This window comes from Puntigrus tetrazona, chromosome 18 (genome assembly GCF_018831695.1).
Source record: "Puntigrus tetrazona isolate hp1 chromosome 18, ASM1883169v1, whole genome shotgun sequence".
Taxonomy (NCBI): domain Eukaryota; kingdom Metazoa; phylum Chordata; class Actinopteri; order Cypriniformes; family Cyprinidae; genus Puntigrus; species Puntigrus tetrazona.
Genome location: NC_056716.1, coordinates 2,586,527 through 2,598,265, shown reverse-complemented (window position 1 = coordinate 2,598,265; position 11,739 = coordinate 2,586,527). Strand labels below are relative to the sequence as shown.

At 38.7% G+C, this 11,739-nt stretch overlaps 1 long non-coding RNA gene across 1 annotated transcript; it reads right to left on the bottom strand.

Annotated features, from left to right (window-relative positions):
* LOC122323097 lies at positions 1 to 2,779 on the bottom strand. Its single transcript, XR_006246946.1, has 3 exons — positions 1,822 to 2,779; positions 312 to 357; positions 1 to 228 (listed from the first exon to the last, which is right to left on the bottom strand). It is a non-coding gene; the product is annotated as an uncharacterized LOC122323097 (long non-coding RNA).
* Positions 2,780 to 11,739: the final 8,960 nt, after the last annotated feature.

Genomic DNA, 11,739 nt, shown 5'->3' with positions numbered 1-11,739 from the left:
TATTTATATCCCTAATACTGCACAGTCACAAAAGGGTAATGTTGTATATATTTCATATACGTGTGTGCATGTGCTTGAAGAGCGTGTAAACATTTCTCAGAGGGCACAGGGAATCTCATTGTCTTGCAGGTTTTCTAGTGGGAGTTCAGTTCCATCCATCTGAGACTTTATTTAGTTCTGTAGTCCTGTCTAGGTTCTCTCTGAACTGAAATCAGTCTGCCGGCCTCCCTGGGGATGACAGTAATGTCACATACCAGTTTGGCTCTCATATTTCACAAACAGGCCTCTACCTATTAAGGATGACTACTTACCATGGAAAAGGTGTGTCCTTCACATCTGCAACCTTCTCATATTTTCCTGCATAGACATATATGATTGGTCACAAACACATACATACGCCCGCGAGGAATACCACAAAAGCAAATACCAAACACATAGTGCACGTGTACATAAATGCATAGCTTGCACATGATAGATCTAGCGTCACTTAGACTGAACTACTGCCGTATTCATTTTCACACGGCACAGAACTACAATTTTTTTCTCTAACATTGGGATAAAATAACATAATTTGGGCATTCTGGTGTGTGAAAAAAGTATCTGATTAGACAAAATATTTTACTAAACAAGCATGTAAGGGCTGTGACATCCCTTTTATATACATCCAGTGCTATAGAGTTGTTCAAAGATTGTGACTTTCCTACACACAGGAGTTTAAGTGCCTCCATGCTACTTTAATAATTCACCTGCATCCAACTGCTCATCCTTTATAGGCTGTCCACTTGGGTCACGCATCCTCTAAATCTGTCTGGATATTCTCAAAAGACTCTTTGTGACATTATCAAGGAATTTATCATCAAGGTTTTTTTCTATTTTATTATTATTTTTTATTTTATTTTTTTAATTCAAGTAAACCTAAGAAATATTTTTTGTTGGCGCTGTTATCTAATGTAATTTGATTTTTGTAACACATTAATTTGGAATATGTATGTAATCGCGATGTAAAAATCAGAGTGTAATTTCTTCCATTTTATTAATTAATAATAATAATAATAATAATAAAAACAATAATAATAATAATAATAATAATAATAATAATAATAATAATAATAAATTAATTAATATCAGTCCTTTGTTCTATTAATAACTGAAATGTGTGGACATTTGACACTTTTAATTACATTTAAATATTTAATAAAATATAATTTTAATAAATTGGATTTTGTAGGAATTGTAATCAGGTGTATTATTGTATTATTAAACCAATGGGATAACAACAATAAATATTTTGTAACATACTTTTTTTTTTTTTTTTTTTTTTGGAAACCCTTGACGGACTGATGATTTAAATGGCTCATTTATTATGTCATTACCTCACCTATCAATTTGTACAATTTTTACTCTTCAGTAAGAGTAAAAAGGTGATAGGAGGCTGGGATGTACTGTAGCTCTGGGGAACACCAGAGCCTTTATACTGCAAGTTAAGACATCAATGTAATTAATCAAGAGGTGTGTAATGGTGTTTTGTTGAAATGGCTTTTAAGGTGGCATGTCACCCTCATTACCCTGTAAATGGTACGTTTGCATACATGCATGTATGATGTGTTCAGTATGATCTGTTTAACTTGATACTATACGAAAAAAATGTAAAAAGAAACTATTAAAAAAAAGTATAGTAAAAGGCATGTTCAGTAACTAAACAGCATCAAGCAAAAGCAATAAACATGGTTAGAATTGGTTAGACAATGGTCAGACACTGGAGAAACTCATATATTCCACCGTTAAAAAAAACGAGTACAAGTGCATGATTAATGATCTTACCTCTCTTTATTTCTCTTGAACCATACAGAAGAACAGCTCCACCTTGACCGCTCTATTAAATCGAAGAGCCATAGTTATCAATCGAGACGTGGATGGAAGGAGATTCAGTCTTTTCGCAGCGCCACAGCTCCTCTCGGCCCTAATGGCTCTCAATACACGGCAAAGCCAGAGAGAGAGATGTTGCGTCTACATTTTTGACTGATTATGCATTTTTTTCCTCTTCGTTCTCTCTCTCTCTCTCTCCTTAAGCTATTCATAGAAGATAGATTCATCATTCCAATTTGTCAAGCCAGCGAAGTTTTCAATTAATTATGTTGCTGGAGAAGAGGCAGTGTGTGTATTAGGGCTCCCTGTCAGGACTCGTCTGAGGCCCCATTTACAGGACTCAAAATAAAGAGGTATCAGAGAGGTGGTTGGGCGCAGCAGTAATTAATTTGATGAATGCCTTAGCGGCGCAAATAGTGGCAGCCGCGTGTCTCTTCATCAGCCGGCGTTGCAGCAGTCACCCTGCTCAGTGCTAATTTGAGAGGGGCCGTCTCATCCATGTAGCGTACGTCCTCACGAGCCGGTCTATTCTTCACGTCCGGGCCGCATGTGGGGGCCTTATGTTTCCTGTCAGCTTTGTCCTTGGTGCCAAGCAACTTGCTCCACTTAATGCCCAGTTCTTTGACTTTGTGGCCTGAACTGGGTAATCGGGAGCCGGCGGGATTTATGGGGCCCGGGGGTGCCTCGTCCTTTGCCGGCTCCGGTTGTCGTTCTCCCCAAAGACAGATTAGTAAGACGGGCGGTCTCAGTCTGGCAGGTGGAACCGATGAGGAGGGGGAACCTGTGCACCCCTATGCCAGAGCTGATGGTGAAATGCACCGAGCATCTTTAACACAGTGGTGATGAAGAAATATGGTGCTGTTTGAGGTGAGCGACGACTGAGTCGTGGTGTAAGCGAGAGAAGAGAGGTGGGTCTGTTCTGAAATGATGGATCATATTATTGTGGTTAGGCAAAAGCTGGGCAGGCAGTTGTTGGAGAATGCAAACCGTCAATGTCAACAGCCACCAAAACCTCATAGAGAAATAATTGGGCTTGTGCCACATAATTCAGGTTCAGATTTTCACAAGTGGGGGGACCTCATTATAAATCAGGTCAGGCTCTGATGCAACACCATAAATCAAAGACAGACGTGGCTCAAACAATTAGATAATTACCACAGCCCCATGTCACCACTGTTTTAGCAAACCACTTTGGAGGTACAGGAGCGGGGCGGTAAAAATGCTCCATAAACCCCAGCATAATTAGTCTGGAGCAAATTGGAGAGAAAGGCAAGGAGAAAGGGAGGAGACAAGAGTAACAGAGGGAATTCCTATTGGCGTGCCAGGCATTTGATTGAAATAATGCTGCTTAATGCTTCAAAATGACATTTAGAACAATATACTGCAGTGTAGACCATGGTGTCTTTAATGGTAATAATGACAAATGATAAATGGCTGATATTAAATCTGTATACTTTTTATGTAATATTACCAAGAATACCGTAATACATATTGTCTAATACTTCAAAATGTCATCCATATTTTAGATAGTTATTATAAAAAAAACAAAAAAACAAACATTGGCAATGTATCAGCTGGATTTCACAATAGTATATCTACCCCATACCAAAAAAAAAAGAGAAAGACAATCAGATAGATAGATAGGTATACGGATGGACAGACAGATAGACAGACAGACATAGATATGTTCAGTGAATGTTAAAAGCATAGAAGCGTTTTTTTTAACATAATTCATCTTTTTAACCACAGATCTATCCACTGTGATCCACACCGCGTCAGTAGACGTGTATATTTAGGAACTTGCACTCAGGTTTACACAAACTTGGAATGGTTTTGTGGACTTCCACTGACCCCTAGTGTTCCACAGCCCTCTCTTATCTCCGCTGCCTTGGCCGACTCTTCCTCCAGAAAGCCAATTATTTCCTCATCCTGAGATTACCCCTCGTCATGGCTGCCATCTCAGATCCAGAGGCAGGGGTCCAATTGACCCCAATTGAAAGTGTCATTTTTCAGCACTGCCAAACTGCCGAGATGTTCATCCCACCCTAGACAGGGGCGCAGAGAGAGCAACACTTTCCCGCACCAACTGCACAGCTTTACGGGCAGCTCCCTATCCATACCAACACGCACACACATCCTCATGTTTGCTAAGGTGGGGCGGCATCGAGAAGGGCGGTCCTGTGCTTGTGTCAAGCCTGAGTGCAAGGAGCCTCTCAACAGCAGTCCAGAAATCGAGGTCACAGCACTGCAGTGAACCAAGCGGAACAGATTGTTGCAGAACCTCTAGGCTTTTGCAGACACGTGTTGATCCCTGCGCAGTGTGCCCTGCTTTTTTAGTTCACCCTTTCCCCCTTTCTCTCTTTCACACACATACACACATTTCAAGTCTCCTCAGTCAACTCCCTCGGCTCTGGCTTTATAGAATATGAGGAAAATCTAAACTCTTCAACCGTGGCAGTGCCCCTTAAATATCTGCTCTACAAGCACTCAACACCGCCCTCCCTGGAGGCCGCAAGAAGGATCTGCCCAAGAACACTGCATGCTAGCTCTTAGTCTACATCATCAGTCTTCATGGTAACTTTTAAAACACTCGCTCCATTAATGTCTGTGGTGCTCAGAGGTCGCTGAAAGCTAAAGATGCCACTCATTCCCATGACAAATGTATGTGGTAGCCAATACAAGCCATACTTGAACTCAGAGGTCATATTGTGTTTTTTTTTGTTTTTTTCCTGTATACTCACAAAAGTATTCAGAACGTTAAAGGGATGATTCATCCAAAAATGACAATTACCCCATGATTTGCTCAACCTCAAGCCATTCTCTTGGTATATGTTATTCTTCTTTCAATGCAGTACTTTTTTTGTGATGGATTGATACACTGTTTTGGGATTTAAAATCTTGACACCTTTCACTGCCAGTATAAATTATATACTATATATAATGTAAATGTATATATTGCTTTTCAAAGAACTTCATTTAGACGACTTTAAATATTTAGACTTGTTCGCTCCCTCAGATTCCAGAATTTAGGGATGGGAAGGGACAGAAAGGGATGAAACTAGTCTCAGCCTCAGACATCACGTCCATGGACCGCTGGATGAACGTCTGATGCTTATGGCACACAAAAGTGGAAACATTTTAAAGAGTTTTAAAGCTGTTGTCGAATTGGTTAAATTATCCAGGATTTCCGGGAGACATATGTCGCATTCTTTCATGTTCCACCTGGATACAAAAATGCAGTTACGCCAAACCCCCCAACGAAAGAAGAAAGCTGTTGTGTTTATAATAATTACAATTTTGTGGCATATATTTAAAATGTGTTTGAAGGTTTTACACACTGGTTTTACATGGGATTTTCATGCCCTGCAATGTGACGCTGAGCGAAATTAACTGTGATTGGTTGTTTGAAATTGGGCCTTGGCCAATAAAAGCTGCCATGGATTCCTTCAGCCATCAATCTAAATCAAACTAAAACAAATAGGAGAGGTGGCTGCTGAAATATTTTGTTTTACATATATTTATTTATTTGTGTGTGTATAATATTCAACTAAATATCTACTGATCTGGAATCTGAGGGTGAAAAAAATATATATATCTTGAGGAAAAAAAAGAAAGTTGGCCAAATGATATTACTAATTAAAAATTAAGTTTTTATATAATTATAGTAGTTATAGTTATAATTTGTGAAATACTTTCATGGAATATTATCTTTACTTAATGTCCCATAGATTTTTTTGTGAAAAGAAAGATTGCTACAAATAATTATGACTGGTATAAGTATTTGGCTTTCTAAATCATATATATATATATATATATATATATATATATATATATATATATATATATATATATATATATATATATGGCCTTAGAAGCCAAATACTTATCTAAACAACTTATATCTGTGGTTGTTGTTGTTGTTGTTATGTAGGATATTTTCTAACATGAAATATTGTCACAATACATCTAATTTATTTTTCCAGTGTTTCAGTTCTTGGCATGTGTGACTTTCCTACTCCTAATCAATCCACATTTTCCGGAATAAGCTACATCAGCACAGCTGTCACTTCGGCTCGGGTCAGGGCTTTGTCAAAGCCATAGGTTTCAAAAGTGTTTGTCTCACTAGATCATTGTCAGTAAAACCTCTTTAAATAGATATTAAAGTCACGTCTACATAAGTCCCATCTGTCGCAGTCATAGCTGTACAGTAGATCGGCAATGTTTAGAGGCACAATTGATCTTTTAATAATGTCATGACCATCTCATGACCTGTTGCCAGGGCTATATTTGTCATCACAGACAAATTGGGCACTTCCAGGTCTTGTGAAAATGTGGCAAAGGGTCAGGTGATGCAAGATGGACACAAGTTCTCCCCTTTTCTACTCTTATGTACCTTTAAAAAAGTTATTAGATGTGATATCACTTGTGGCATTCTGTCATTATTGTCATTTTGCATGAGTGCCATGGTGGTGAGTTGTGAACGCAGTGACAGCAGATTGACCCAGGCTGCTGTTCACTTGATTGATATCTGTGCAGACAATGATCGTTCTGAGCTTTTTTTTTCTTCTCCCCCTTGTGCTGTGCTAGTTGGTCGGACAGGGAAGTGTGGGTAGGGGAAGGGCAGATATGGGGGAAAATGTCACACCAGGAAAGTCAGTGAGGCATAAAGCCCTGCATGGGCAAGCGGGGGTCAGTGGCTTCTTTTTGCCCTCTCTGTGCCCTAGGTAAAATGATCTAAGTGATTCTGGAGCTCTGCCACTGAGCCGCTGAGCGAGAGACAGGCATTGTGTGAGGCCGAACGCTTGGAGAGAGAGACAGAGATTAGCATGGATAACAAACAACTACCTTGTAAATATGCAGGGTTCAATACAAGTTAAGCTCAACTGACAGCGCTTGTGGTGTGATGTTGATTGACATAACAATAGTTTCTGGTTATATTTTAAAAAATACATACATATATATATATATATATATATATATATATATATATATATATATATATATATATATATATATATATATATATATATATTTGTATGCCTAGACTAGAAAGAGTTTGACTATTTTGACCTACACCACAATATGGAAAAAAAAAAAAACCTGTTGCTATTTTGCAAGTAATTTTTCACTTATTTGTGTATATGTGTGTATATATATATATATATATATATATATATATATATATATATATATGTGTGTGTGTGTGTGTGTGTGTGTGTGTGTGTTTATTGTTGAAATTACCTCTTCATTTCTGTCTTTAAATTTACTTCCAATTGCAATTGCTTCACTGTAACATAATTGTGGTAAATTAATAAACAGTATACCACAAATGTTTAAAACCCCAGAATATACATTTTAAGACTTTAATAGTAATGTGAAATTCCAATAGCAGCAGTTTAAATGCTCCAGTCCATACGGAAATGCATTCAAACAAAGCTTTCAGGATGATTAACATTTAGCTCACACGACACCGCGCACAGTTGGGATTAATTCAGAGGGAGAGCATCCTTTTTAACGTAACCATTCGGCTTTTATAGTGTGTCCTCTGCCGTAAAAGACACAGATGTGTTTCTTCATTTCCAGCGAAATGACTTAAAGTCCCTGATGATGAGGCAGGGGGGAAAGGTTAAAATTACATTGTTCTGGTAAATTACACTCGGAGAAATGGCTGCAAGGCAAGAGATATATCAGAGAATGGAGCCAAATGCAGATGGAGGTCCTGTGTGGTTTAGCCTGGCTGCTGGATGCGTTTGAGCTGCCTGTGTTTGATGATTGCGATCGGCGTTAATTAAATGTGCTAATATTGCCCTTACTCCGTGTTTGTCTCCTCTCATTTAGAGCAACAGGGTTTGAAAAATGCTTTTCTTTTCCGCCTTCCCTCCCCCTCCTTGTTCTGTCTGCTCGCAGAGGCTTCCGCGACAATTCCGAATATGTACGTTCCTCGTTTGATATTTTAATTATTATTTTTAATGTTGGAAGAGATCTTGAGGTGGAGAGATGGAGGAAAAAAAACAAACGAAAAGAGAGAGGGAGGGTGTGTGCGAGAGAGAGATAGCAAGTTCTGTGGCAAGCTCGTCACAGCGCAGGGTAATAAGGTCAATGCGAAAAACAACCCAGGGGCACATTTCCCAGTAAATGTGTGGAGCAGAAGCACACTCACGCACACACACACACACACACACAAACACATACACAAAACATCGTACCAGCCTTATGCTGCAGAATCCAAACCCATCGAGTCAATTGCCAGAAAACATGACATGACCTTTCAGATTCACTGAGCATCAAGCGTGAGCGGGACTGGCGTGCTTTCCATCTCACCGCACCCCATGCCTCTTCCGCCCACCCTGCAACCCCCAGGGCCCTCGACTCACCACAAATAATTACTCTCCATCCAGTCCACTCTCTGCAAGGCATGGCCAAAAAAACTTGACTCTACACTTGACCCATCCATGTGTGCATATACTATAGACAAATCAGAACATATTCAGGATGTATATATAACTCTTGTAGAGTCAAGCAGTATAACCTTAGGACATGTAATGAAGAATCTTGTAAAAGTCCAACGCGATATTCGGAGAGTGCAATGTATATCATACAAATTTTGAAAAATAAATATCGTAATGGTTTTGTTCTTTACAGTGTAACTCCACAATGTAAAAATATATGTAATACATATAAAAACAAAAAATATAATATGTTTTAGTATAAACACACACACGTAGTAAATGTATTATTTGATTTGTATTTATTTTACATTATTATATAGATATATAGATAATTACACTATGTAATGTGTGTGTATAGTGTATACAGTCATGCAGTATATATATATATGTATATAATATATATAATATTTTACATAATATAATATATATAATAATATATATAATATTTTACATAAATTTATTTTTATAACTAATATATATTTATTACAACACTGTATATTTATAAAACACACACACACACATTTTTTGTTTCTAATTTCTTGAAAAATTGTTGTTTGTTATTATATTAAATTCTTAGAATTATTGATATGCTTGATTACAATTTAAGTTTTGATTAACTATTAAAAACCAAAGGCACTGTATTTGTCCTGAGTCTAACTCTGATCACTTTCAGGAAGAGAATGGATGGGATCTTCAGTGTTATTAATACAGGGAGGTTGATTGCCTTTCCACAAACTCTGTTTTATCTCTCTGAGCCATGACAAACCTCATGCTCTGATGTAATGTGACTACCACCTACTGGTGGAAAAACAAGTCCCTGGTGTCACTGTGCCCATTTCCTTATGCCTCCGTGAACCGTGGCACTAATTGTCTGAGACACAATCGTCACAGCTGGCTCTTGAAGTGACCAGTTTTGTTTGTTTGTTTGTTTGTTTTCGCCCTACTAACCTAAGCAAAGTTGAAAGCAGCTAGCATGAACTCTGATCATACCACCCAGTTATGATATCAACCGCCAGCATGCTGTGCCTTTCCTTTCTGGTTAATTACAAAAGCTAATCAAGCTCACCTCAGTGGCCCGACCCTCCCAAGGGTCTTCAGATTAAAGGATCTTATATGTAAAAAGGTTATTATAAAGTCAAAATCTTTCTTGATCTGCGTGACAGTGCTTTTAGTGTAATTTTCTATATGTACCAACACAGAGTCGGAAAGCAGACGTTAAGCTCTTTAGAGGACTGACCCATGTTATCAGTCTAATGAGGGAGGGGAGCTCGGTCAAGCAGCTTTTCCAAAGGCTACGCTTGCGATGCCTGAAACATGGATCACTGATTCTGCTTGTATTTCACAGTATGAGAGTTTACCTCTGTCTACTTCCACTGTTGTAGACAAAGGCAGGTTTGCCTTGGGGATTTTGAAACGTGGTCCAATGACTCGCAAAGTAACAAGTGCTTCTTGCAGTAGCCTGCTTAGGGGAATCTTCTGGAAGCAGGGATCACTGAGAGCCCTGTGTTTTGCTGTTGGAGGTCCCGCTCTTGATGAGAGGGCGCTGAACTCAAACATGGCTGAGGGCTGGATTCTTGACCCGGGAGTTTCTCTGTCTGAGCCGTGCGCAATTGCATTGCCTCGCCAGGCTGACAGAGATCTCCCAGCCATGGTCAGCAGGCTTGACCACACATTAGCCCTCATTATGTGCTTCAGCGTAGGGGAAGGTGAACGGGAAATCAGAATGAAGTCCTAATGTGTTCTCTGAACTGAGTCTGGCTACATGTTAAGGGTAAATATTATTCTTATACGAGTGCCTTTTGTTCTATTTTGTGTATTGTTTGATTAGATGCAATACTCTGGTCGAAATCATTTTTCTGCGTTGTAATAAAGGACAGAGACGATCTAAGTATAATTGTTTGGGGTGGACAGTGTCGATAATTCTCCCCTATTCTTTTGCTGCTTGATTAAAGGGATACTCACCCCACAATGAAAATTCTGTCATTAATCACTTACCCCCATGTCGTTCCAAACTCATAATAGCTTTGTTCGTCTTCGGAACACAAGTTAAGATATTGCGGATGAAAACATGTAAGTCTTGTGATTGTTCCATTGACTGCCAAGCAAAATGCATGGTCTAGAAAAGTATGAAAGACATCATCTGAACACCCCATCTGCCATCAGTGGTTCAGCTGTAACGTATTTTAGATCAGAAAGAAAACAAAAATAATGACTTAATTCAACAATTCGGCACCGTAACGTCACCATAGCGGCATTTTGAAGAGTTGAACCACTGATGGCAGATGGACTATTCTGACGATGTCTTTCATACAATATCTTGTTTTCCTTTCAGTCAAAGTATAAATAATGTAGAAAACATATCCACGCGGCACAGCTGACACAGAACCACATACGCTGGTCAGGTTAAGTGGATACTCTTCAAAATGACGATAGGTTGACGTGGTGACATTTAATAAAGCTGTTATTTTTGTTATCTTTGTAATCTCTTGTATCTATGTAAACACAAAGGTAAATAAAAAAGTTCTGGTTGAACCCCTGATGTCATATGGATTATTTTATCGATGTCCTTACTACATTTTTAGATGTTGATCATGTTAATTACATTGCTGTCTATGGGAGGCTCAGAGAATTCATCAGCAATATCTTAATTTGATGCTAAATGTCATGATAAATGATGATAAATGTTTTATGGGTATAGAACGACATGAGGGTGAGTAATTAATAACAGAATTTTTATTTTTGGGTAAACTAAGATGGACATTTTGCCAAATACACAGCACAAAGTAGACTATATTTGTAAGTCTCGAATCACACTTGTGAAACAGTATGTTTCAAAGGGTGAGTAAATAATTGCAGACTGTTTATTTTTGGGTGCAATATCCCTTTTAACATGCAGTCAGAAACAGCCAAAAGTGTATGCGTAAAATTTCTTTTGATGAGATTGTTGCATATATTGCATTGTTTTTGTAATCTTCCATTGCTTTGTTCACCTTTGATCCCTTCCTGATGGAGTGACCTCTGATAAGCACAGATTTTACGTGACCCAATCGACCATGTCAAGCACATTTATTCCCCTATTCATCCTGCTTGTTTCATCCTGACATTCATCCACCACCCCGAATCCTAAGTCGAACCGCAACAAAATATTTGGGAAACTCTTTAGCACTCAGCAGGAGGGATTCAACAAGTTTCTTTTTTATTTAGCGAAAGAATTGATTGGACCTCGTGGGTGCAAGTTCCAGACCATGGCAATCCTATTTCATGGAGGAAATTTCCCCCTTTCTCCCCATCCTCCTGTAAAGTTGATTTGAAGTCATAGTTAAGATCAGTCTCTTTGAGTCTGGGTCAGACCAATTTACCACCTGGAGAGGAGGGGAGGTTTGGGGGTGTCCGTTTTTAATTGGGGGGCTCACTTGGTACCGCG